This window comes from Polypterus senegalus, chromosome 2 (assembly GCF_016835505.1).
Source record: "Polypterus senegalus isolate Bchr_013 chromosome 2, ASM1683550v1, whole genome shotgun sequence".
In the NCBI taxonomy this organism is placed as follows: domain Eukaryota; kingdom Metazoa; phylum Chordata; class Cladistia; order Polypteriformes; family Polypteridae; genus Polypterus; species Polypterus senegalus.
This window is the reverse complement of record NC_053155.1, coordinates 120,485,084-120,511,797: the sequence shown is the minus strand read 5'-3', so window position 1 is coordinate 120,511,797 and position 26,714 is coordinate 120,485,084. Positions and strand designations below refer to the sequence as shown.

The following is a 26,714-nucleotide window of genomic DNA, read 5'->3' as shown; positions in this document are numbered from 1 at the left end:
GCAATAAGACCGATTCTAAAAAGTCATATCGAGGAGGCACAATCAGCACAGGCCCGCCTGTATGACCGTGGCACGACTCTCCGGGAGTTCCAACCGGGGGATCGCGTCATGGTATTGGTTCCTACTTCACACTCTAAACTGCTCGCACATTGGCTAGGCCCCTACGAAATTAAGGAGAGGAAGGGATTGGTCGACTATTTGGTGAAACAGCCCAATCGCCGACCAGCTGGCGAATATATCATGTAAACCTGCTGAAACCGTGGAAGGAGAGGGATCCCGATCCTCCTCCGGACAGCCCTGCTCTCTCTTGCGAAGTAAGTGCCCTTAATTTCGCGAACAGCTATCTCCCAGACAGAGACAGGAGCTCGAAGCAGCTATCCGCTCAGTCCCAGAGGTGGTAAGTGAACAGCCAGGTCGGACCTCTCTGATTGCGCCGACATATTGACTGACCCGGGGGTGATCGTCCGTGAGCGACCCTACAGACTCCCGGAGGCAAAGAAAGTAGAAGTGGAACTGGAAATCAAGCGAATGCTGGCACTAGGAGTGATCGAGGAAAGTAGTAGTCCCTGGTCCAGTCCCATCGTCTTGATTGCTAAGCCTGACGGCAGTTGGAGGTTTTGCAATGACTTCCGTCGGCTCAACCAAGTTTCCCGATTTGATGCTTATCCCATGCCTCGCGTGGGCGACCTCCTCGAGACTGGGACCAGCCAAATTCTTGACTACACTTGACATGACAAAGGGGTACTGGCAGGTTCCTTTAACGGAGTCCGAAGGAAAAAGCGTTTAGCACTCCTAGCGGACACTGGCAGTATCGTGTCCTTCCATTGGGTACACGGGCCTGCGACTTTTCAGCGTCTGGTGGACAAAGTGCTCCGCCCCATAACTCGTTCTGTGCTGCCTATCTGGATGGCGTTGTCATCTATTCCAGCACCTGGAAGGAACACATACAGCAGGTCACAGCAGTATTACGGACATTGGGAGAGGCCGGGCTCCGCATCAACCCCAAGAAATGTTTCTTCGGGTTGAGAGAAGCCAAATATTTGGGCTACCTAGTGGGCGGGTACTGTGAGGCCACAGTGTTCCAAGTTGCAAGCCATAATGGCCTGGCCCGTCCGCAAACCAAGCGGCAAGTCCAATCCTTTCTCGGTTTGGCGGGTACTACCGCCGGTTTGTGCCTCGCTTCTCCGAGAGCGGCGCCTTGACCGACTTGACAAAGAAAAGAGCTCCTAATACGGTGGTATGGTCTGATAAAGCGGGGGCTGCATTCAGTGACTTAAAAAGGGCTCTGACTTCAGCACCTATCTTAATCTCCCCTAACTTCTCTCTCCTTTTGTCCTCCAGGCGGACGCCGGACACAGGCTTGGGAGCCGTGTTGAGCCAAAGCGTCGGCGGTGTTGAACACCCGTTATGTACCTGAGCCGGAAACTGTTGGACCGGGAGACCAGGTACGCGGTGGTGGAGAAAGAGGCTCTGGCGATCAAATGGGCGGTGACTCAGCTGCGGTACTACCTCTTGGGTCGCGTGTTCACTCTGGTGACGGATCATGCGCCTCTGAAGTGGATGGGCCCTTCACAGGGAGTCGAATCCACGGGTCACGAGGTGGTTTCTTGACCTGCAGCAGTACAAATATACGCTCGTTCATCGACAGGGGTCCCTTCATGCCAACGCCGATGCCCTCTCCCGGGCCCACGACCTCTCGGTGCAGGTCGCCCGACCCGACGGGTCTGGGCGGAGGGGAGTCTTGTCACACTGCGTGTGCATGGGAAGCAGCTGAAGGGCTTAGACAATACTGTTTATACATCTGCCCAGGGGCGGGTACGCTGACGCCTTTCTGAGTTCTCTGCAGGTCTTACCGGAAATCCCACCAGGAGCCGCCATTTCCAGGAAGGACACATCACCTCCGGTTCCGGCCCCAAGAATGAGGTCACTTCCGGTTCCGGCCCCAAGGATGATGTCACTTCCAGTTCCGGCCCAGAGGACGAAATCATTTCCGCCCTCTGTGCTATAAAGCTCACTGCCTTTGCTTAGGCAGGCAGTTCTGTTTTGGACTCTGTTGTGTAAACAACTGTTTGAAAATGCCTCAAATACTTTTGCAGCCGGGAAACCGCATTAAACGGGTGGCTGCCCCAAACCTTTCCACGCCTCTGGTCTCCAGTTCTTACACCCTGCTTTTAATATATATTATTACAAGGAATGTGTCTAAGCCTTATTTTGTTTGTTCCTACTTTTGAGCAAAAGAACTGAAAAAAGCTACTATACTTCAATAAAATTTATAAAAAGTTAAAGGTGTGGTAGATAGGGGGTACTCTAGCTCCCTTGAACCCCTGTCCACGACTCCAAACACCAGGTAAAAGTCCAAATATTGACTTTATTTTCTTGCCACAGTGCACAAAGCACACTCTCCACCACTATACTCATAAATACAAACAATAATTACAATAAACCAATCCTCCAGCTCCCAGACGCGTTGCCACCCTTCCACCCAGCTCAGCTCCCCATCTGGGAGCTCCCACAGTCCTTTTATATTTCCTGACCCGGAAGTTTTCCCAATCCCCAGTCCATGTGATTCTCAATCACTTCCGGGTCAGGTAAAAGCTCTTCTCTTCAACCCGGAAGCCCGTTGCTCTTTCTATGACGAACTTCCGGGTCATAGGGGACGAAGAAGTCCTCGGTCCTCTCTGCAGCTCCCTCTTGTGGCCCCCATGGCATCCAGCAGGGCTGTGCATAAAAACCACATTGTCCATGATGCCCTGCTGGTCTTCTGGGGACCTCCATGCTGCAAGGAGGGCTCCACCTGGCGGCTTGGGGGTATTGGCCGGGATAAACGGCAGGTCATCCTCTACAAAGGTAATCTGAAAAAAGTACAGTGATCCCTCGCTATATCACGCTTCGACATTCCCGGCTTCACTCTATCACGATTTTTTCTCATACACGCTTACGTCACTACACATGCGCTTTCTGAGAACTTTTATCTAAGCCCCACAATGGCTCCTAAACGTGCTGCTTTTTCTAAGCCTTCTGACAATAAAACTAAGCGCCAGAGGAAGATGCTTACTATCCAGGAGAATGTGAAACTCTTGGATATGATTAAAGATGGCAATACCCTACAAAAGCCTCCTCACGCATATGAAAAGACAGCGCCAGCAACTTCCTATCAAGATGTTCTGCAGCCGCGCACCAAGACACCCACTGCCTACTCCTAGTACTGCTTCAGCAGAAAAAGATAACGATGCACCTGCTGAAGATACTGCACCACCTGAAGACTCTCCTACTGACGTCATGCCTTCATAGGTTAGTGGTTGTGTGTAAGAACTGTGTGTGTGTAATTAAATGTACAATACAATAATCTACTATATAAATGCAGTCGGGATTGTCCTTCTGTCCCATGAGTGCAAAGCGTAGTGGTATTCCGCTTATCACAGGCTTACTACTTGTGGCTTGTGGTACAAAGTGACGCGATGTGAGCAGAGTTCTGGTGCTTTAATCGTTCCCTTGCTTTTGTGCGATGCGCTGGAAAAATAGACAAAATTATGTCTCTGGAAATAATTAATGTTGATGGAGTACAAATGCCTCACCGTGTAGTAAATATCAGGGGAGATGGTGCTTGCTTATTCTCATCTATAGCTTATTTTGTGCATGAAACTCCGTCTTAAGCGGTACTGATTCGGGCTGACATTGTACGACTTTGGACAGGCACTTGAGGGGATAAAAAAAAAAACGTAGGTTGTCGGGAGATGTTATGAATGGGCACTTTGATGTTCTCCTTCCCTACACTTACATGCCTAATGTACACATGGAGCGCACACAAATTGAGGATAAAAGTTGGTCGCCTTAAAAGGTGAGTGTGCCTAGTAATATGATATTTGTAACGTCTAATATGTCTTATGTTCTCTTATTTTGTCTAATATATTGGGTAATACGAGTGTAATCGTGACTAAAGGGTGTTACTTCATGTCTAGAGGGCTCTAACAATGTTAAAAAACGTATTTAGAAGGTCGTGAACAGATTTTCTATAATCTAACTGCGAAAATATGCGATTTATAAATAAAGAATCCTACTTCGCGAAAATTCAGTTATCACGGTAGAGTCTGGAACAGATTAACCGTGATAAACGAGTGTTCACTGTAAACGTTTTCTAAATTTTGTGTATGTTAGAAAAAACATCAAAATTATGATTCACAAGTCATTAACAATTATGACTGATTGCACAGACTAGAAGAACATCTCACTCTTATGGGCATTCGTTTGAAGTTTATGAAAAGGATAAGGATAAAGGTCTCAGGTGTCTGTCTTTTGTTACTTTGATTAGCACTAATACTGACTCATTAAAGTGTTTTGGTGCATAGTGCAATTCCTTTGTTTTTCTGTGTGTGTGTGTGTATGTGACTGTGTAATGGGATATTAGACATGTTGATGCCAGCAACCTTAATTTTTAGCTGGTTCTCCTGGCCCGTTTTTCAATTATCTACCATTTGTTTACTCTCAGTCAGATTACTGTGGAGTTCTGACACTGAAGAGTCAAGGACAACAATCTTTGACTAGTAATCTAGTATCACAAACAAATTTAGAAAAAATGCAGGATATCATGAATTGTTTTATTTTTGCTTTGCCCAGGTGATTCACTTGAGTCATGTGAAATACACTTGCGTGTAGAGAGTGGTTTACCAGATTATTATCTCACACACTCCATGCTACATGCATATCTACTCAGTAAGATAGCTCATGTCACACCTGGTTGAATGGGATAAGTCCATTATTGTGAACAGCTTGACAGAATTCTTAAATTATAATTGTGTACTACAATAGTTGCAGAGACACGTGGATTACTGTCATCTCCTGTTATGATCTCCTGAAGTTTAACTGCATTTTGCCATTTTAATTTGCTTTTGATAATTGCAGCAGTAAATTCCATTATGTCCATTTAAGGACACTTTCTTGTTGTAGTGTGTTGATATACATACATCAATTGATGACATATCAGATGAAGCTCATATGAGAAACAAAGGTTGCAATTTAGACTTATTCTGTACTTCACTAAAAAAATAATTTTAAAAATATATTTTTTTTTATTTATGTAGGTTTCAACTTTTCCATAATATTTAGGTTTTGGTTGACTTTTTGGGCAAGGTATTTTTGGTTTTGTTTTGGCTGTCATTTATTTCACCTTCTAGCTCATCCCTGATTTTGACTTTTGTCTTTTTCATCTCCAGGTCCGTAAAATTCTTTTTATTCAGCTCTTATCTTTCAGAGGCACAACATTAATCTACTCTCAGTTCCATTATGTTTGTGAATCTAGGGTTTTTAAAATAAAATTGGATTTGTGTAGTGCTTATAATGTAATCAGAAGTCATGAAGAATATTAATGAAAAAAAGTTAACATTTCTACTGCTCGTTTTAAATAATTACTGATGCTATATGGTTTAGCAAACACGTTAGCAGTATTTTACTTGTTCATTGATAACATTTTGATTTAGCTCAGCAAAAGATTCAAGTTTAAGGTAATTTGGACAGATTATTTAAAAGTATGTAAAACCTGAACAAGAAAAAATCCATAAATCATCAGTTCAATTTTTAGATTATCTCACTTCTATCAAAAGGAATCATCTAAAATAAAAGCCATTTTTAAACAGACAGTGCTCAGTCACACAATTTCAAAGCCTTAACAGATTTTCTAGTTTATAGAAAATCTATTAAAGGCTTCATTACTCTGATTTTCTTCAATTATATAATTAATGAAAAGAGTGTGGTTAGATGAAGCTCAACAAGCATTCCTTTATTTTCTTTTTGCACTTTTCTACTGAAAGCTGTCACAAGCAGAATAAAATTATGATGGGAGTAATAGAGAACTGCTGGGTATAAAATTATCTGTTGATGAATGGAGAAGCAAGATAGATGACAGTCAACTACTACTTATAATTTATACTGATCATGAAAACCTTACCTGTTCAAAAACAACTAAGAAAGTAAAATTGCGGCAGACTAGATGGATTTTATATGTAGATTTCATTTTGTTCTGTCCTTTCGCACTGACAGGCAATTAAAAGTAGACATTATCACATCAGTATGAGAATAAATATTTAGAAAGTAATCCTGAGCCAATTCTTTCTGCTGATGCATTTCTTTTCACCACAAGCATTGAGACAAATCCAGATACTGATGAAAATGTTAAGAAACATAAAGAACGGAATACTAAACTAAATACAAGTCAGGGTGATCTACCATTTCTATCAAGTCTCAGATTTTATAGAACAGTCATGACTTGAACTTGTCGGAACGTGCAGGGATTCAGAAAAACTAAGCATCTAGTTGTGCCATTGCTGGTGACCAACTTCAAGTAGACATGTAAAAGAACATATAAAGTCTTACTCCACATGTCGAGCAAAATCAGTTCACTGCTGCCTGCCAGTACCAGGCAAACCTTGGTCAAATATGTCTATGAATTTCATTACCCAACTCTGCTCTATTTATGCGCTTGCTAATATTTTTATTTTGGAAGCCTTATGTTTACATTGTTTTAATAGATATATTTTTGCTATTGTGGATCCCAGTTTGCTTCTTTCTTCTGAAAATACCTTTGTTCTCATTTTAAAAGTAAATCAGTCTTGCTTCCAGTTATCCTTCAGAATCTAATGGGCAAATAGAGAGACTCAACCGAGACCAGGAAAAATATTTAAATTGAGAAATATCTACAGTGGTTTTCAGACTAATTTCCCATGGGTGGAATTCTGCAACAATAGTCATAAATTTGGGCATCTTCCATTTGAATGTGTGTAGATTTCCACCTCCACTGTTAAAAAAATGTAAGTATACTACACCCATTTCAAATGTAAAATACTGTCTTCCATATGTTATGGTCAATTTGGGCTAAAGTATGCAAAAAACCAAAGAAATTCAGTGCAGAAATGGCAATGTCTTCTGATCTTCTTGCCAAATCAGTGAAACACTTGGCTTTTGATGAGGAATCTTTGAATGAGAGCTCCATCACGGGAGATAATATTGCAATATATTGTAACAGGGCAAAATAATTAACCATGTTTTACTCATTGTGCATTCTCTTGCACCTACTACTCATTTTTGTATACATTCTTATTTTCACGTTTCCTGAAAAACAATTATTTATACCCATTAGAAGCCAGGGAAGCAGTCTTGGGTTATGTGTTAAAAAAGATATTCTCCAGTTTTCAGTTTAATTTGAAATTTCATTTTAAGGAGAAGGTCATGTTGGCAGCCTTCCTTTTAAAATGGGTATATTGTCAGAATCTCTAACAGGTAAAGTGCTTTTGGTGCTTTGGGGACTTTTGCACATTTCATTTTATGCTTTAATTAATTGTATTAATTTGTTTGTCACTGCCTTAATGCCATCATTCTGTATTTTACATTACGATATGCACTCAAGGATGCTTTCTTGCTTCAGGCTGTGTATGCTTTGGTTTATCATGTACAGTACCAAACACAGCCTACTCTAAAGAAAGATTTAGTAGTATAGCCAAAAATAAAAAAATGTCTCTCTTCAAAAAGAATTGAAAAGAAAAGACTTTTAGGGATAAGAGTTTTCTGACTAATCATTCAATCCAAATCTGGATTAAGGCCATATAATGCCCCAAACACAACCCAATAATGGTGTCAACGCAGCGCTTCCATTGCTTAACTGAAAAGACATCAAGACTCAATAAGTGCTTAAGCTGACACAAGAGATTAAAACTTACCTTGTTTATGTGATGTAATCAGTAAATTAAAAAAATTAAAATTAATAAATAAATAAGACCTTATGAGTCTGTGACATAAATCAGATGATGTGTTAAATGCTGGCTAAACCCAGAAGGCTGCATTTACACTCGATGGAAGCAAAATTCTTACACACCATGAGACAGGAAAAAACATGATATCTGACAATACCTGTCAATAGCAAACTTTTAAACTTTACTCACTCAACATGCCAAAGAATATTTTAACAATGCAAATTAAAACAGAATATTTCATATACGGGCAATTACAAAAAATTTGATTAGAGTCAAGTATGGAAGTGAAACAGTAAAAGACACTTTGCGGATCCTCCCGTTGATCCCCTAACAATATACCTATTTTGCTTAATGGTTAATCATTAATTCCTGATTTACCCCATTTAATGAAAGCTCACTCACTTTTTTTAACTTTCATTTTTTGCAAGACACAATCCATCCCCTTTGTCGAACTCAGCCTGAATACGTCCCAAGACCTACGGTACAACCCGGAGCTTGTGCCGATGTCCCCTTTGTAAGGTGGTCAACGAGGATGCAAGGAACTGGGATCAGCTCCTCTCTCTCATCCTTTTTGCCTGCCAGGAAGTCCCACAAGCCTCCACGGGGTTCTCCCCTTTTGAATTATTGTATGGGCGACAACCCTGGGGCATATGAGATATCCTAAAAGAAGGATGGGAAGAAGAGGCTCTTCCCTCTACAAACATACTGGAGTATATTGTGCAATTACGTGATAGATTTGGTAAGATTCTGCCTCTCCTTAAAAGTCACATGGAAGAGGCCCAAGCAGCACATGTCCGATATTACGACTGCAGCATGTCTCTCCGGGAGTTCTGCCCAGGAGATCGCGTCATGATCCTAGTACCTACCTCCCACTCTAAGTTGCTTGCCCATTCGCTAGGCCCCTATGAAGTTAAGGAGTGGAAAGGACTCGTCAACTATTTGGTGAGTCAACCCAATTGTCGGCCGAGGGAGCAGGTTTATCATGTAAATCAGCTGAAACTGTGGAAGGACAGAGATCCCAATCCCTCCTCCGGTCAGCCCCGCTCACTCTTTGCTCACATGGCTAGCCTTAACTTTGGTGTCGATTTAAGTCACAGACAACGACGAGAACTGGAAACAGGAGGACCTCTCTGGTTGAGCACAACATTGTGACAAAGCCCGGGGTTATAGTCCGAGAATGTCCATATTGTCTTCCCAAGGCAAAAAGGGCTGAAGTGGAGCTTGAGATGAAACAATGCTGGAACTAGGTGTAATCGAGGAAAGTCATAGTCCCTGGTCCAGTCCCATTATATTGGTCGCTAAGCCTGACAGGAGTTGGAGGTTTTGCAATGACTTCCGTCAGCTTAATCAAGTCTCCCAATTTGATGCTTATCCAATGCCATGAGTGGACGACTTCCTCAAGAGGCTTGGACAGGCTCAGTATTTGACCACACTGGACATGACAAAGGGGTACTGGCGGGTTTCTTTAACGGACTCCGCAAAGGTTAACACCGCGTTTAGCACCCTTAGTGGACACTGGCAGTATCGTGTCCTTCCATTTGGGTTACACGGGGCTCCAGCAACCTTCCAGCATCTGGTGAACAAAGTGCTCCGACCTCATAACTCATACAGTGCTGCCTACCTGGATGACGTGGTCATCTATTCCAGCACATGGATGGAACACCTACAGCAGGTAAAAGCAGTATTGCGGACACTTGGTGAGGCCGGGCTTTGGATTAATCCCAAGAAATGTTCCTCTGGATTGAGTGAAGCCAAGTATTTAGGCTACCTGGTGGGTCGGGGTACCGTGAAGCCACAGTGCTCCAAAGTAGATGCCATTTTGAAATGGCCCCGTCCGCGAACCAAGCGGCAGGTCCAAGCCTTTCTCGGGTTAACAGTGTACTACCACCAGTTTGTGCACCAGTTCTCAGAGAGAGCGGTGCCCTTGCCTGATTTGACAAAGAAGAGGGCCCCAATCATTGTGGTATGGACTGAAAAGACAGGCACTGCATTTAGTGACTTGAAGCAGGCCCTTATGTCCACACCTATTTTGAAAGCACCTAACTTTTCATTGCCTTTCATCTTCCAGACGGACGCTTCGAACACAGGCCTGGGGTTCGTGCTGAGCCAAAGTGTCAATGGTGTGGAACACGCCATCATGTTCCTGAGCCGTAAACTGTTGGACTGGGAGACCAGGTATGCAGCGGAGGAGAGAGAGGCTTTGGCAATCAAATGGGCGATTACTCAGCTGAAGAACTATCTGTTGGGCTGGGAATTCACCCTTGTCACGGAGTATGTGCCTTTACAGTGGATGGCCCTGCACAAGGAGTTGAATCCGCGGGTCACCAGGTGGTTTCTTGACCTCCAGCCGTACAAGTTTTCACTTGTTCATCGTCGTGGCACTCTTCATGCCAACACTGATGCTCTTTCTCGGGTTCACAACTTCTCGGCCAGGGTCGCCCGACCCAACAGGTCTGGGCTGAGGGGGGGGGGCCCTTGTCACACACATGCGCATGGGAGGCAGCTAAAGGGCTTGAGTAAGGGCAGTTCCGAGTCATACCAGGATATGGAAGAGTACACTGACTCTTTTCCTCCCTTTCCTGTAGACCATTCAAAGGAGATTCCACCTGGCCCTCTTGACGTCACTTCCGGGACCAAGCCTATGGAAGGAGACCTTGCCAGCTCTAGCCCCTGTAATGTCACGTCCGGGCTTGAACCAATGGCTGAAGACCCCTTTGATCTCACTTCCTGTCTTCCCCTTTAAAAGCCTCCACCTTTTCCCTATTCCCTTAGTTCTGTTTCGGACTCGGGTTTTGTGCACATCAGTGCTGTATCTACTTGAATGACTTAGCAGCCAGGAAATCAATTGTACAGGTGGCTGCCCCAGACCTTTCTATGACTCTGGTTCAAGTTTGTGACAATATAGGTTTGTAAAGAGCATATAAATAAAAACAACTAAAACAATTAACTATATATGAAGTATGTGGAGTGGGGAAGAAGAGATGGCTTGGCTGCAGTTTTAAATCACTCCTTTGAATGTCAGGTTCTGAGCCCTTAAGGTGCACTGTCTACAGTATATGTGCTATGTGTGTTAAGACAGGACTGCTGCTCGTTGCATTAGAACTACAGTGTGCAGGGTGCTCGATTTAAAAAATGACTTTGTGTATTTTTAGTTGGAACTGTTGAAAATTGTGAAATGTGAAAATTTGCATATTCATTTTTATACAGGCACATGTAGTAAGTAAAATTAAGCAATCCTTCTTTTTTATTGGGTTCATATTCTGAGATGTTATTTCTCCTGATGTCGTACAATGTGTGCTTTTTATTTATGCATGCACCAGATTTTTAAATTTATGTTTAGATCATTACTTAGTGCGGTATTTTAAAATTTTAGAACAAAAGATTTAGTATATTTCTGTTTCTGTCTGATTTACTTTGTTTACCCACCAATATTTCATCTCCTTTAATCAAAACATATTTTGTTAACTGTCACAATATCTGATCTGGGTGACATGGGGGTTCTGATATCCTCAGATTTCTGTTGCTCCATGAAGAGTATTAAGATTGTTGTTCCATTACAGTGATTTCATTTCAACCAATTAGCTTTAAAGCCAGCCTCTGACATCATAAAGCAAGAAAGTGGGCAGGTAGGTAATGTGGCTGACCACATGTCCCAGGCATTTTACTTCTCTACATACTAGAATACTGTATATTTATTATAGTTAAGCTTAAAACCTGTTTGTTAGTTGTATTCTAACTTAACTTGAAGGCTGTGGAGGGCTGCCTTATCATATGAAGTATTCACAAGCAACTTGTCTAAATGGTGTTCATACTACATGAGATGGATAGCAACCAGAACAAATTCCATCAAACACTCACTAATGTGGCAGGAGTAAAGCACAGTCCAAATGGCATTGTGACAAAATATGACAGTCTCTTCCTTATTGTGAATTCCTTGCCAAAATTGACAATTTTCCACAAAGATTACATAGACTGGACCAGAATAACCAAGAATTATTTTACCATAAATCTATCATAATGTCTGTTATTTCTTTGAAATATTAAATTTCCTCAGTATACAACACCAACACAAATTGCCTAGAAAAATTGTACACTGTAGTTAAACATTTAAGGCATTTTCATGTTGACATGATAATGGTTCAAAATGTTTCTTACAATGGAGGTTGTGCAGGAGGGCTCAGTCTGAGTTGGGGTACAGGTAGTGTAAAGATCCCTGCCACAGGAATAGGGAATGCATCAGACAATCTAAATTGAGCTTTCATATTTGTTTAAAATGCCACCAGAAAGTGGTGATGTGTTGCATGTTAGCCATATATGCAAGTAGGAATTTCATTGTAGTCTGTAAATGTGACAATACTACTATTACTACTACAACTAGTACTACTACTAATGGAAGGATGGTAGGGCACTCTGATTGTTGGATCAAAGATTTCTCAGTATTATTGAAGGCTGAATGGACATGCACTATTATAAATATGCAACCCATCATATCAGAAAGGAAATATGGGGGTTGCCTAGCACTTCTACAAAAGATTTGAATCTAAAATTACAAGGATACGTAAGACCACTAGCAGGAGCTCTTGCAGATTATCAGGAGAGCTTCTTGGCCAATTCCTAACTCTGGAAACAATCCCTTGGACTCGCATGGAAAAGTGTTCTGTTCAGGGTTTAAACGTCTTTTCCAGATACCACCACTCTGACCTAGCAGTCAGGAGAACAGTTAGGGAAAGAGTTCTACTAGTGAGAGAAAGAGGAAGAAGGTGCTGGACGGCAAAGGAAGGATATTGTATTGTTCTGAGGTGGATAAATGTTTTAGGGATTTTATCTAAGAGAAAGAGACCATACTGGTTAGTAAGGGCCAAGGAAAGCCAAAAAGTTTGCTGTTTTTTCAATTATTTGGATACTGTAAAGTTCTCATATGAATTACGTCTACTTTATATTTATTGGTTATATAATAAATATCTTTTAGGGAGTATGTTGAGTCACCTTGGAGTCATCTAAGGTTCAGGAATGGCTTGAAAGTGCCCCCTTCAGATTACACAATTCATTTAAAAGTATCATTAAAAACAGAAGGCACAGGTAAACCTAATGATCAAAATTCTCCTCACTTTTCCAAAAGTCTACCTATTTTATTATTTTAAATAATAAACCACAGAGAGTTTCACAAAAAATATATTGAACAGTGAAAGCCATCCCCAAGAGCTTTACGTACAGAGAACTACTGTTCACACATTTCTATAATGAAAGAATAAATTCTTCCCTCAAATACATTTCAGAAAAAATATATCAGAGTGAATCAATAGGATGATGAAAAGTCACACTGTTACTAAAAGAAATAAAATATATATTTTTTTTCATTTCTGCACATAGTCCAAAGATGTTATCAGAATCAAAATGTAACAGAACTAAATAGAACAATTTTTTCAACCAGTTTTGCATTAGAATATAAAATGTGACAAAATGTTTTACATTCATGGTTCTTACTGCTCTATGCAATAGGGACAAGAAAAATATATATTTTTTTGTTTCTAAAACCTTTAAAATATGTATGAAGGGATTCATTCTAAAACTTGGCATTACGTCAAAAATAAAAAATGTTTTCTTGCAATAAATTGTACAATACAGCCTAGAACTTACAGTGTATTCCAACTTTTTAAACACATGAATACAGAGAGTATACATTTGGCTTAAATCTAAGTTTGGATCCACTTATCTAAGAAAAGTATTGAAGCATGCCTTTCCAGCAGGGTTCATCCCCAAATGAGAATCTCTCACATGAATGCTAAAGTCACTGAAATCTGGATTAATTTAGACATATTTGAGTTTGGGATGAATGATATTTACACAGCAAATCAATTTAAGCGAGTCTGGATTGTAGCCTTTCAAAAAAGACGCATTTTAACTTACTGGTAGGCAGAGTACATTTAACCGGTGAAGATGATGTTATTTTGAAAGGCTCATTCAGCAACAAACGAACCTTCATATACTCAGGTTTAATAAAACATGCATCATTTTAATAGTGTACAGAAGATCGCCAATAAGCTATTTTTGCAGTTAGAATATATAGTAAATGTGTATTTCTTCTTCAAAAGTGAGTGACTTTTTAGGAGCATTTGCATATAATGCAAAAAGCACCTCTTGTGATAGCCATGTTTGTCTGTCTGTCTACATGAAACAACTCTGCACCCAGTGGACCAATTTTGTTAAAATCCAGCACACTTTTTCTCCAATGAAGTTGGACAGAAGAGCTCATTGTTTTTTGTTTAGATACCCCAAATATATTGTGTGCTGTATATTTTTCTGAGGTTTCAAAATTTCTCGTTAAAAAGCACTAGTGAATTTGCAAATATGTCTAGCTTAAAACAAAAAAAACATTCTGTACAATCTCAACTAAAAACTAGTCTACTGATTCAGTTTTACCTTGTATATTATTTATATTTTTTCTTTTACTTGTTTGACAGCAACTAAACAATGACGGCCCCATAGTAATGCACACTGACACAAGTAGACCCTACTGCAGGACACAGGATGGGACGGGGTCAGATGTAGGTGGAGTTGAATGACTGAGAATTACCATATAAAGAAGGAAAGACATTAGATATGTATTTACATATTCAGTTCGCTAATAACAATATCTTTATTTGTTCAATATGGTAGTAATATTGTTTTTTATTTATCTATCACTGAACAAGGCAAGAACCAGTCTTCAATGTATCTTAATGCAGGAGTAAGTCCCATTATATACTAACAGCCTGGCTTCTGCCTTGGCCACATCCCAGGCTGATCTCTGTGTCTGCTAGCTGTCTCGCATGAACTTTAGTCACAGCAGCTCACTTCTCCTTCTCCTTCAAATTAAAGTAGGTAATTGCAATGTTCTTGATGTTCATAAAAGGAAAAAATAAAAGCAACCTAACTTGTAGAAATGTATGAAGGATGGCTCAGTTATACTTTATACTGCAGTGACTAAATGTGTGCTCAGTACTTCCATTACACTAAAACATCCTCATGGCTGCATTATCTAATGATTATTATTATTCAGTACTTCTCCAACACTATAATTATTTGGCAAAGTATAGAATTTTAATCAATACATGATATAATTGTATAATATAATACAAGCATATACTTTTTAAAGTTATAAGAATGAATTATTACATGTAAGGATAAATATTGAATGTAACTAAAGGGTTATTTAAATGTTGCCTTAAACCTAGGCACATGAAGCTTTCAGCTCACATTAGAGGAGCGAAGAAGACTAAAGGTTAAAATGAAGTAGATGTGTAAGGAAACCACCCCCAACCCCCTTTAAAAAGTGAGGACAAATTAGAGAGAAAGTCCAAACACCCCTATTATGAAGCTATGATAAGATCCATGGGAAAACCTGAAGGATACACCTATTAATGAATTGGTGCTTAGTATAATGGAAAAACCGACCTGTATACAAATTTACTGGTGACGATTGGTTAAAATGATAGAATTCTGTATATTAATAATTAGATGATGTGATATATTAGATAAGGTAATGGTAATAGAAAATAAAAACGGAACGAATTGTTTAATTAAGTGGACTGAGACATTCTTGCATATAAAGAATTGTTCTGCATTCTCATCTGACTCCAGATTGACTTCTTTGAAAACAGAAGAAAGTTTTTCTATGCAAAAAACTCCCTAATGATCTGATATCTATCATGTTCAGATAGCTTAAGACTTCAGCATATGTTGTAAGTCTCCATTCAGGTACTTCTTTGAAAAACATTTAATTTAAGAAATTTGAATTATAGTTAGCCACAAACCCTCCACCTTTAATTACTAACAATAGCACATGAAGCTTTTCATCTTTTTCATCTTTTCAGCTTTTCATCAAGCTTTTCAGTTGCAATCTGTTGTCTATGAAAACAATTTTAGCCTCATGATGTTGTAAAATGTCATTAAAAACATACTTTATGTACATTACTGGTGTATGTAATTACATTTTATTGTCACTGAGATTTTGAATATGACTCACAGTTACAAAAATTTACAACAAACAAAACTGTGATAAACTATTTTATGGTGTGAATAGAAAATTGAAAAATGCTCCAAGGTCCAAAACAGCCAACTAAGCCTTGACCACACCTGAATATTACAATTGTGTACATTTTCATACTTGTTTTTATATTGTGTCATAAAAACTGAGATAAAACATTGTTACAGCACACAGACTTGACAGGCCAAACATGCATTTGCCTTACTATAATTATTCCATATAGCATGTTCTGAGATGCTATGTGAACTCACAGCCATAGGGGCTCTCTTCTAAGAGAATGAATACAGAGCACTGCCTGACTTCTCAAAGTCAACTGCTTCTTTCTCCTATTCTGCTCTTTGTCTACTCACTTATGGTGAGAGCTTTCCTGTTACATTGTCTGCACTTCTCTCTGCTCTCGTCTGCTCTGTCATCCAAACCTCCACTGGAGAAGGATAGTCTAGGTGATAATGCAGCTGCAAGCATTCAGATCCTCCACAGGGTCAATGTTATCAGTTTTGCCTGCTGCCACACTATAATAATATAATGAGTACTTCAAATACTGTGTGTCATACATTTAATTTATGATGTAAATATACACATTCATTTTCCTAAACAGCCTATTGTATTACTAGATTGCAGGACCTAGAATCTATCTCAGCAATATGAAGTGCACAGAACCTACCAAGTATGGACAGGACATTACTCCACTCCAAAGGGCATTGATGCCTACAGCCATTCATTCTAAACTGCACATCTTTGGGATGTGGGAGGAAAATCAGAGAAAACATGCAAACCCCATATTGGTAAAGACTGGGCAAGGGTTCACATTCAGGTTTGGGCACTGCAAAATTGCCAGTGTTAAATTAATACTTGGAAATTTTGTATCTGAAAACAATCTAAATCATATTATGTGATATCATCTACTGTTAAATTCTACTCCATACTTTTAAAAAATTTTATTTTTCTACTGTATTGAGGATTTGTTCTGTTCTATGTATGGTACTGTATTGTATTGACCCCCTTCTTTTTGACACCCACTGCACGCCCAACCTACCTGGAAAGGGGTCTCTCTTTGAACTGCCTTTCCCAAGGTTTCTTACATTTTTTCCCTACTAGGGTTTTTTTGGGGAGTTTTTCCTTGTCTTCTTAGAGAGTCAAGGCTGGGGGCTGTCAAGAGGCCCATTGCGGCACTTCTTGTGTGATTTTGGGCTATACAAAAAATAAATTATATTGTATTGTGTTGTAATGCTTCAATGAGTTTAGATGCTTGGTAATTTGAACCTCAGTCTTCAAATAAGGAACTTTTTCAAATACGAAAACGTGGTGATGTTTTGGATGCTGTTTGGACATGCAAGTAAGAAGTTAACTGTACCCAGTAAGTCTGATAACACAACTATTCCTGGTACTACACTGTTAAGGGTTAATTAAATTCAATAACAGCAAATGTAATACTATAAATTTTGTTTTCTAGAGCTGTGAGTTAACACCATGAAGCCGTGGTTGTGAGGTAATGTGCTTAATTTGTTTTACCTAATTATTTCTGCTACGTTTACATTTTTCAGGTTTTACTTTTTATGTTAATGACTTAATTGTTTTGCACCATGCAGACACCATAAATGCTTGTGATTTCACTATAGGTGACTGCAGCTATTTTGGGTACCATGCTGTGATCTCATTAAGATGTGATTGAACTAAGCTGAAACTCTAAGCAAAATTTTCTGAAATATGAATCAAGCCTGATTCCTGTTGAACACGATCCTTTCATTTTTGTTCTGTTTAGAAAAATATCTGTGTATTAGCATGCCTTTCTGGCTATGAGTAAATAAAGAGTTAAATCTATTTCTAAATCTATTTGTAATGTTAAACTAAAAGGACATATACAAGAAACATTATTATAGATTGTTTAATAAAATTGAAATTCTACTGTTGTTGAGAGATACTGGTATAGTTATTTCAAATAGTTATGGAAAATCTCTGGTCCATTTGTCTGCTAGTTTGACTTCAGTCTGTTCTGGTGTTTCATTTGCTCTGAGCCATCGGATTCAAAGTGTAGTAAAAATGGAAGGGAAAAAACAAACCAAAGGGTCTACATTTTGGGTTCAGACATAGTATAGGGTCTTCACTTGATCAAATGAGAGAGGTGTGCAAATTTTGGTAGAGATTGGCCCAACAGTGTGAATTTGAATACACATTTACATTACACATATACAAATATAAATATAGTTACATGCATTCACATAGGGGACCATTTAAGGGCTCTGGTAACGGTAATTCTTCACTGCTCCAGGGGTTGGCACTATGGAACTATTAAGAAATAAAAAAATACAAAGAGTCCCCATCCACTATTTTTTAATTTTCTTTTTCCATTACAGTGTTGTATATCCTGAAGGCTGTGACGCATTGCAGAACTTGTGATTTTAGATCACAAGCTTCATTTACATAATTTTAGAGAGTCAGGGGCAGATGTGGAACACTCCCATAAATCCCCAGTCATGATCAGGTTTAATTTTGTCCTACGTTTGAGGGGCGGGCTCTGTGTTTACAAGATCTGCATTGATCTCAGTGACACTAAGGAATGTGATGATGAATAGTAGAAAGTGACAGAAATTGCTGAAACTGTGACACTGACAGTGCTCACATTTAACCTCAAAGTGTTCTGCTCTTACCTTCCAGGCTTTTAACTAATTAAAGCTGCAATACTGATCTGCAGTGGGGTGGTGAGTTTGTTTAGTGAACACCATTACCTTAAACCACATGAAGAAATAGCCATTTTGTCTTTGCATACGATAAGCGTAAGTGCATATGTTTACTGAAAAAGTGACTGTTCTGTGTAATGCTGGCCAGAAGTAGAAGGTGGTGTGGTTTTTCTTTGCAGATTACATCTCTGTGTAATGATGTGATTAATTTGCTGAAGATGTGCATATCTTAACTGACTGTACTTTACATAGCTAATTTATTATTTATTCCATAGTACTAGAGTAAAACTGCACTCAAATATTGGAACACTAACAGGACCCCCTGATTACCACAAAGTACTTTGCATACAGACAGTGCAAATGTGTTAATTGAAGTCAAATGGCAGATGCTGTGTATTAGCATATCAATCAATGTATCAACATGCCGCCATTGTCAGAATTAGAGTTTGATATTTTGGATGATGTCAATAGCCAGTATTCAAGCAGTTCTTTTTCATTTTCTAAATTATTATCCTAATGAAAAGAATAATCTGGGTAAGCTCATAATATTTCAATAAGGCTTCTATTTCTCCAGATGCTGATGCATGTCACAGAATGTAAATACATTACAAAAATGAGCAAGAATAATTAATGCTACATTGCTTACTGGTTCAGTGCCTTCTATCATTTTAACGTTAATTAGTCAGTGATAATGTTGTAGGTACTGTAGATAGGTACATTGATGGGCAAGCAAGGGATTACTAGGGAGGTAAGGTGGTACATGACTAGATCTTTATTATGCTGGTCGTTACAATATTATATGAATTAATTAATTTTGCTAAACTATATATATTAGTGACACTAGGGGGTGCTGTCACTCCTCAAACCCTGCAGACAAACGTCCAAGACACCAAGTAAAAGCACTTAGAAATATTTTAATCTTTTCTTTTTGATATTATGCCACAGTAGGCACCACTAACACCACCATAAACAAATTGTTCAATAGTCAAAATACAATAACACGATTCTCCTCTTCCAACAGCTCCGTCACTCTACCACACAACTCCAGCTCAGCTTGCTGGGTCTTGCATAGTCCTTTATATAGTCCTTGACCTGGAAGTGCTCTGGTCCTTCTGTCCATGTGATTTAATAGCACTTCCGGGTCAGATGAAGACTTATATTTTTTCTTCAGCCCGGAAGGACTTCTGTTCTTCCGTCCTTGTGACTTTGGAGTACTTCCAGGCTATAGGGCAAATAAAGATCTCCACGTCTCCCTGCAGCGTCACATGGCGGAACCCATGGCACCCAGCAGGGCTGTGAAGCCAAACTCTGTCTCCCATGATGCCCTGCGGGAATCCGGGGCACTTCTAGGCTGCAGGAAAGACACCATCTAGTGTGTTGGATGTGTTGGCCAGGATGAGCTGCCAGCCGTTCATCACAATATATATATTGTCATACATGTGTGAATAGGGGGACGTTGTGTGGACCAAGTAAAGGTAATTCCAGGCCAGGCCAGGCCAGGGGAGGGTGGGGTGCATTAAACCTTGTTCTGCTATCTCTACAGACCAGCCATGGGAAAACCTATCTGAATCAAGAACGTCACTTCTGGTCCCGGCGCCCAGGCTGATGTCAGAGAAATATCACTTCCGGTCAACCTACATCACTTCCTGTCTGACCACTTAAAACCGCCATCTTTTCCAACCTTGATCAGTTCTGTCTTGGACTCCGTACAATCAACTACACTGTTGAATGAAAAAACAAACCTTTGCAGTTAGGAATATTATACGGGTGGCTGCCCCAAACCTTTTTTCGCGTGTCGAATCTCTTCCTTTTTACAATATATATACACAGGGTGAGTCAAAATTATGTTAACACTAATGGTACTGCTATGTATATGCTTATATACAATTTTTGTGGACAATTTATGTGCCACATACAGTACATGTGTTGCACATGCTGGCGACATTCCTGTAAATCATATGAAGTATGTTTTGTGAATAAATTGTTTCTGCCATTCAAATGCTAACTGACTCACCCTGTATATATGTATATATATATATATATATATATATATATATATATATATATATATATATATATATATATATAAATATACTGTGTATATATATATATATATATATATATATAAAATTCTTTTCGCATTTGAAACGGAAATTACGTATAACCATGCGAAATGGAAATTACGTATGACCACAGAACATATTATAATACAGGAGCTAATCACTTCGTTTGTGGACGCCATTTTATATCGTCTTTATGAATTGTTATTATTTGTGTGAGAGTTATTTTACTGATATTGAAAAGAAGTAAACACAAACAAAATATATCTCCTTTCCATGCCAGGGCTCAGAGGTGGAAGGATGGTACAGTGGGTACATTGGGAGTGGCATCCTTTCTTCCACTGAGCAGCATCTGGGATGGACCTGGAAGGACTGCACAGTGGTCAACTGCCTGCTATAGACAGAACATCCACCCATACACTGGGTGGCAGCATCCCATCTGGCAAGCCCAAGAATGGATGCTCGCAGGGCAGCATGGGAGTTGTGATCTTATGGGCCTGCCCTGTTGGGTTCTTTGGGAGCCACCAGGGGGAGCTCTCAGATACTGATGTCACAAGGACTGAGGTGGTCCTACCTGACCTGGAAGTGTTTCCCGAGTGCATTAGTTTAAGCACCAGAAGTACTCCCAGGTCTCGAGTTAAAACAGAGCCCTCCGCTCGACTTGGGAAGGAAAAAAAAGAAAGAGTTTGAGTTGTGCTGAAGGTAATGTTTTGAAATGGGGCTGTTGTGGTGCACTTATGTCTATATATATATATATATATATATTTATACACACAGGGTGAGTCAAAATTATGTTAACACTAATGGTACTACTATGTATGTACTTATATACAATTTTTGTGGTCAATTTATGTGCCAATTACGGCAAACAGGTTGAGACATTCCTGTAAATCATCTTGCACATATAAAGTATGTTTTGTGAATAAATTGTTTCCACCATTCAAATGTTAACATAATTTTGACTCGCCCTGTATATATAGATATACACACTACTTCACCCTTTAACATCTGGGTCAGAAGAATGTGGAAAACCCTAGACACCTCAAAGTCAGTATAACAAAACCACACCCTGAAGTGTTGCTTGAGGCCATGCCCAGGAGGTCAAGAAGAAAAGGTTCTGGATTCTCTTCTTGAGAATCAGTCATGAGATCAGAGCAAATAGGATAAAAGAGAGGACTTGAAGAAACTTCAGATCTGACTACAGCCAGAGAAGGAACTCCACTGTTTGGCAGGTGTTAAATCTGCATTTTATAAGATAAGGCCCATAATGAGCAATGACTAAGTCAGACTTAATCTAAAAACTTTGGAAAGCATCACTAAGCCATGAGGTCTGCCTTAGGAGGCTTCTATATTGCAGATAGAGTGCTGTGGACTGAAATTGACAGAAACTGTAAACAGTGAATATTTCTAAACGCACACACACATACATGTATTTCTAAAACATAACAGCATTCTCAAAGCTGCCAACCCAATTTAGGGTAGCACTGTGTGCCAGTCAGAAACAGGTTATGAACTGGGCAGCTGTCTTTTACAGGGTTTATTCACATACACATACATACATTCACATTAGGACAGAACGCAATTGTCAGTTAACCTACACAAATGCCTTTAGCGATGATGGAAAAGCTGAAGTACTCGGGAGAACATACCAACTCTACACAGACAAAGAAGTGTGTATGGTTCAAACCCAGCTGGACCCATAAGGCAAATATGCTAACCACTATGCCACAATTATTATTTATTTACTAGGCTGACCCGCCTTTTAAGGCGACCGACTTTTAAGTTGACCACTTCTTAAGGCAATTCATTATGTAGATCAATTTGATATTTTATACAAACTCATTAATTTGGTTATATTGCATTTGAGCGGTATTACTTTAATACTTGTAGTTATTTTTGTGATGAAATTTAAACTTTTTTTCTATATTGAGGTCGCCCTTTTGAACCACCCTGATATTTACTACGCGGTGAGGCATTTGTACGCCATCAACATTAATTATTTTCAGAGACATCATTTTGTCTATTTTTCCAGCGCATCACGCACAAAAGCAGGGGAACGATGACAGCACCAGAACTCTGCTCAAATCATGTCGCTTCGTACCGCAAGCTGCAAGTAGTAAGTCTGTAATTAGCGGAATACCGCTACGCTTTCCACTCACGGGATGGAAGGACAATCCCAACTGCTTTTATATAGTAAGAAAGAAGAAGAAGATATCGCACAGTCTGGAGTAGAAAATCATCTTTTACCTAGAAAAACGAAACAACAAATCCCATCGTGCATTGCAAAATGGACGGGGCGTGCGTGAAACTCCGTGCCTGCGTAGCACTCACGGGACGAAAGGACACCCGACCACATTTATATAGAAGGATTTATTGCAGTATTTTAGCTTGTAAAGATATCAGTGAATGGTAAAGAATTGTATTTTAATTTACACTAAAGTGTACAATTATCAAGGATGTAATAATGAAATATAATAATGTAATAAAATAATACATGTTTTTCTCCATTTTGCTACCTTTTTGCTACATTGCCTATGATTTTATGAGTAAACCCCTTCTTGTTATTTTTTTCTTTTAAGTATGTTTTTATTCCTTGGGAGTTATTTTTTATATGAGGCACATATTGTATAGACATCAGCAATGACTGGATGAAGAAAATAATGTACAAGAGAAAACCATCTGAGAAGAATTTGTTGTTCTTGCCTAGCAATAAATTTGAATGAATGTGCTACAAATCAGTAGAAAACTTGCTGACTGATCCTCTAAAACGCCAAGCCTCACATTTAATTAAAGCATAAGTCCTTAAAGAAAGTACTGCTTCACTAGTAAAGCATTTTATCTAGCATATGTTCTGGTTAATGGGTATAGTTGTCAGTGGGAATTTGTAGCACCGTCAATAAGTGGCCCCACAAGGAATTATTCTGAAGGCAGAAGGGCCACCCTGTTCTTATGCAAAGGGAAAGTAAAATAAATAAATAAATAAATACATTCAGAATGAGGAGTCCATGTCTTTCCTAAGCCTTTTTTATTTTTTTTCATCCTGCATTCTATTGTTAATTACTTAGGGATCCTTTTATTGAATTTAATTTGCTAGTGTCCTTCATGTAGTTCTGGACAAACTCTACTTTATACGAGCTTCAAATAAATAGAAGTTAACCTTTTTTTCTTATTTTTTGCAAATTCTTGTTATTGCTGATCCACTTGTTCTGACCTTTTATTATTTCTATTTGGAATCTGGGGCACCACCCTGAAAGCAGCTAAATTGCAGTCAATTTCCAACTGCTGAGGGGTGGCAAAAGAAGGTTTCATGTTTACTGTTTAATCCATAATGAACCAGTTGTTTCACTATACAGTCTGCATTAGTTTTGTTTTCACCAGAGTCCTGGGTAGCGTGCAGGCTCAGAATCGGGTGCGGAGTGTGCAAGCATGTTTCACTCAGTAGTTAATTGGAGTACTTGGCCAATCACATCACATACACGTGCTGAGTCTGGCAGATTGGTTGGACACCTCAATTGTGCCTACACCTACACCGAATTAAATAGGCAGGATAAATTATCCTACACAGGACAGAGAAGGAAGAACGAAGAGACAGAAAGAAAAGAAAGCAGTGGTTAATAGGACAGAAAGAAGGACAGGTGCAAGACTGAAGGAAGCAGGCAGACTGGAATACGAGCCTCAGGAGAGGGGATGGGGTTGAGGGTTGCTCCTGCTGGGTACTCCTGCTGATTACTCTGGAGTGACTCCACCACAAGGCCAGAAATGGCAACAGGAGTCTGAAGGAATGGAGGCTTGGCAGCAACCCATAGAATGGTATGCGATGGGCGGCGGGTACACAAGAGTATCAGAAGGTTCTTTGCACCTGATGATAGACATCAGTCCATGCTCTGAGGCTCAAATTGGGTAAGCCGAGGAAACATCACTCTTAAAGGGATTTGCCAGGGCTCTTGCATTTTATTCGGCAGCTTCCTGCTAAGGGATTTTAACCTCGCTTTTAAAGGATTTATTCATGGATTGTTTTTAACCTCTACTGGACACTGAGATTTTCATGGATTATTTATTTATTGGATTTATCATTTAATGTACTGTTTTGGACACTATGTTTTGATTGTTTTAAATAAAAGCACTGTCACTTTTGCACCTACCCCTTAGCTGGAAGTTTGTGTCCTCATTTACCTGGCTCATCTTAGTTTCATGACTATCAATGATCCAGGTTCAAGATGCTCCCTGGATACAAAATACTTGTATATTATTATAAAGGCCAAAACAAACACTAAAATGACAAATGACCTTTCAGCAGACATATGTAAGAAGAATCTACTCTGGAAGATACCTAACAAGCCAAACATTTTCAGATTGTGATAGTATATTCAGATAGAGCAGCTCTTCCTGAAGAAAACTAAAATGGAATGCAAAATTAAAGTGAAGTATGCTATTGTTAAAAAGGAAACACAGTTTGGCAGTGAGGGCAGGTGTTTCAAGCAATGTTCTACAAACATTGACTTCTTCAATAAAAGACATTGCTTAAGGAACAATGAAACCAACTGCTATCAGACAGAATTCTGCTTAAGTAATGACTGGATAGAGATTATTTATTGACCCTTTAAGTGACCCTGGGGTTGCACTGGTATTATGCTAAAGATGGAGAATAAGTTGCGAGTCTACATTTGGTTGATGACTTAGAGTTTCAGGCTTACTAGTATAGAAAATTTATTTACTAAGTGAGAGACTTGGAGATGTGAGCCAGCATAGTAAAGATGCTTATGTGCATAAGAATTTACTGTGCCTGCTGATTATTCTGAACTTTATTGCTCCATTTGTTGACACTTTATTCATATTTATGGGTTACAAATCAAATTTCTCATCTTCATTTTGTTACCTGTTTTGGCCTTCTGTATTATCAGTTAGCAAAGAATTATGCTTTTAGGACACAGAGCTCAGATTTTTATGGGCACTCATCCATTGATTATTACAAAATCTTGAATTGCTGGCTAGATAACCATTTGCTTTAATTCAGTCCTTAAACGTATGACACTAATCCCGAAATTACAAACTGTTATAACTATCGCAGATTGGCTGCACCATTTCAGCAGATCTTCCAACACAAATCCCATTACTGAAGCACAGTTCTTACCATAGAAGAATTCAGAAAACACTACTATTCTCTAATGAACACAAAATGTCACAACTTTAGAATAGAATGATTAGAATAAATTTCTCCAGCTGAAAACACTGTGTCTCAAAATGCTTCACACTCAACGCTAAACTACTGACTGCATAAAATGTAGCCGTACATGCTTACTGTGATTGTTTTTTATTAACCTAAACATAGTAAATTGACAGGGAGTCAGAAGAGGAAGAGCACGAGCACAGACCAGAAGAACTGTAATATCAGATGATAGTCATGCTACTGTGGCCCACCATGTGTTTGTCCATGGAGAGCAGCTGGGCAATGAGTGCATCCAAATCGTAGTCGCTACAAAGTTGCTTCCATAGTCTTCTGTTATTTTAGAGTCCACCCAAGCCTGGTTAACATGCAGCAGGTCATACTGTTCTTGCTTCCATCAGAGAGAATGTGATGTAGATGATGCTTTGTGTGCTGACCCAGCCCAGAGACATTACATATGAGCTGAAGGATGATGTCTGTCAAATACTGTAAAGTGACAGATTATTCACTTCCTTACAGTTGTTTTTTGTCATTTATGAACTTTTGTTTTACTTTATGATTTCATACAATAGCTGTGCAGCATGTGCAGAACTGTTTGTTTTTCTTTTTTTGTACATCAGTTTACACACTTGCAGTATCATTTTGAGTAGCAGTGTATTTGAGAAAATAAACTTTTGAAACTTGGTCTTGCATATGGTGAACCTGTACACTTTCATTTAAGTTCAAAAAAGGGAAACTATGCACACAATTCTAAATACATGAAGCTCATGTATCAACAATATGACTCCAAACTGCTAAACTCTAACTACAATTCCATTGGTCTTACTCAAATATCATTCTAAATCACAGCTTTGCAAATCTCTGAACACAAATGGCATCATTTAGCACACTTTTTCACCTAGAAATATTGGCCTTCAAAATGCAGCACCCTGATTACCAATTAGTCTTGCTCATGTTGTGCCTGAACAAACTCAACTGGAATAAAAATATAATTATGTGTCAGAGTATAAAAGAGACCTCTAATACAGGTGTTAGACAAGAAGATGG

At 39.2% G+C, this 26,714-nt stretch overlaps 1 protein-coding gene across 2 annotated transcripts in view; it reads right to left on the bottom strand.

The window, feature by feature from the left end:
* The window catches only part of LOC120523292 (immunoglobulin superfamily member 5-like), a 207,799-nt gene that overhangs the window by 104,268 nt on the left and 76,817 nt on the right, over positions 1-26,714 (bottom strand). The window lies entirely within an intron of this gene.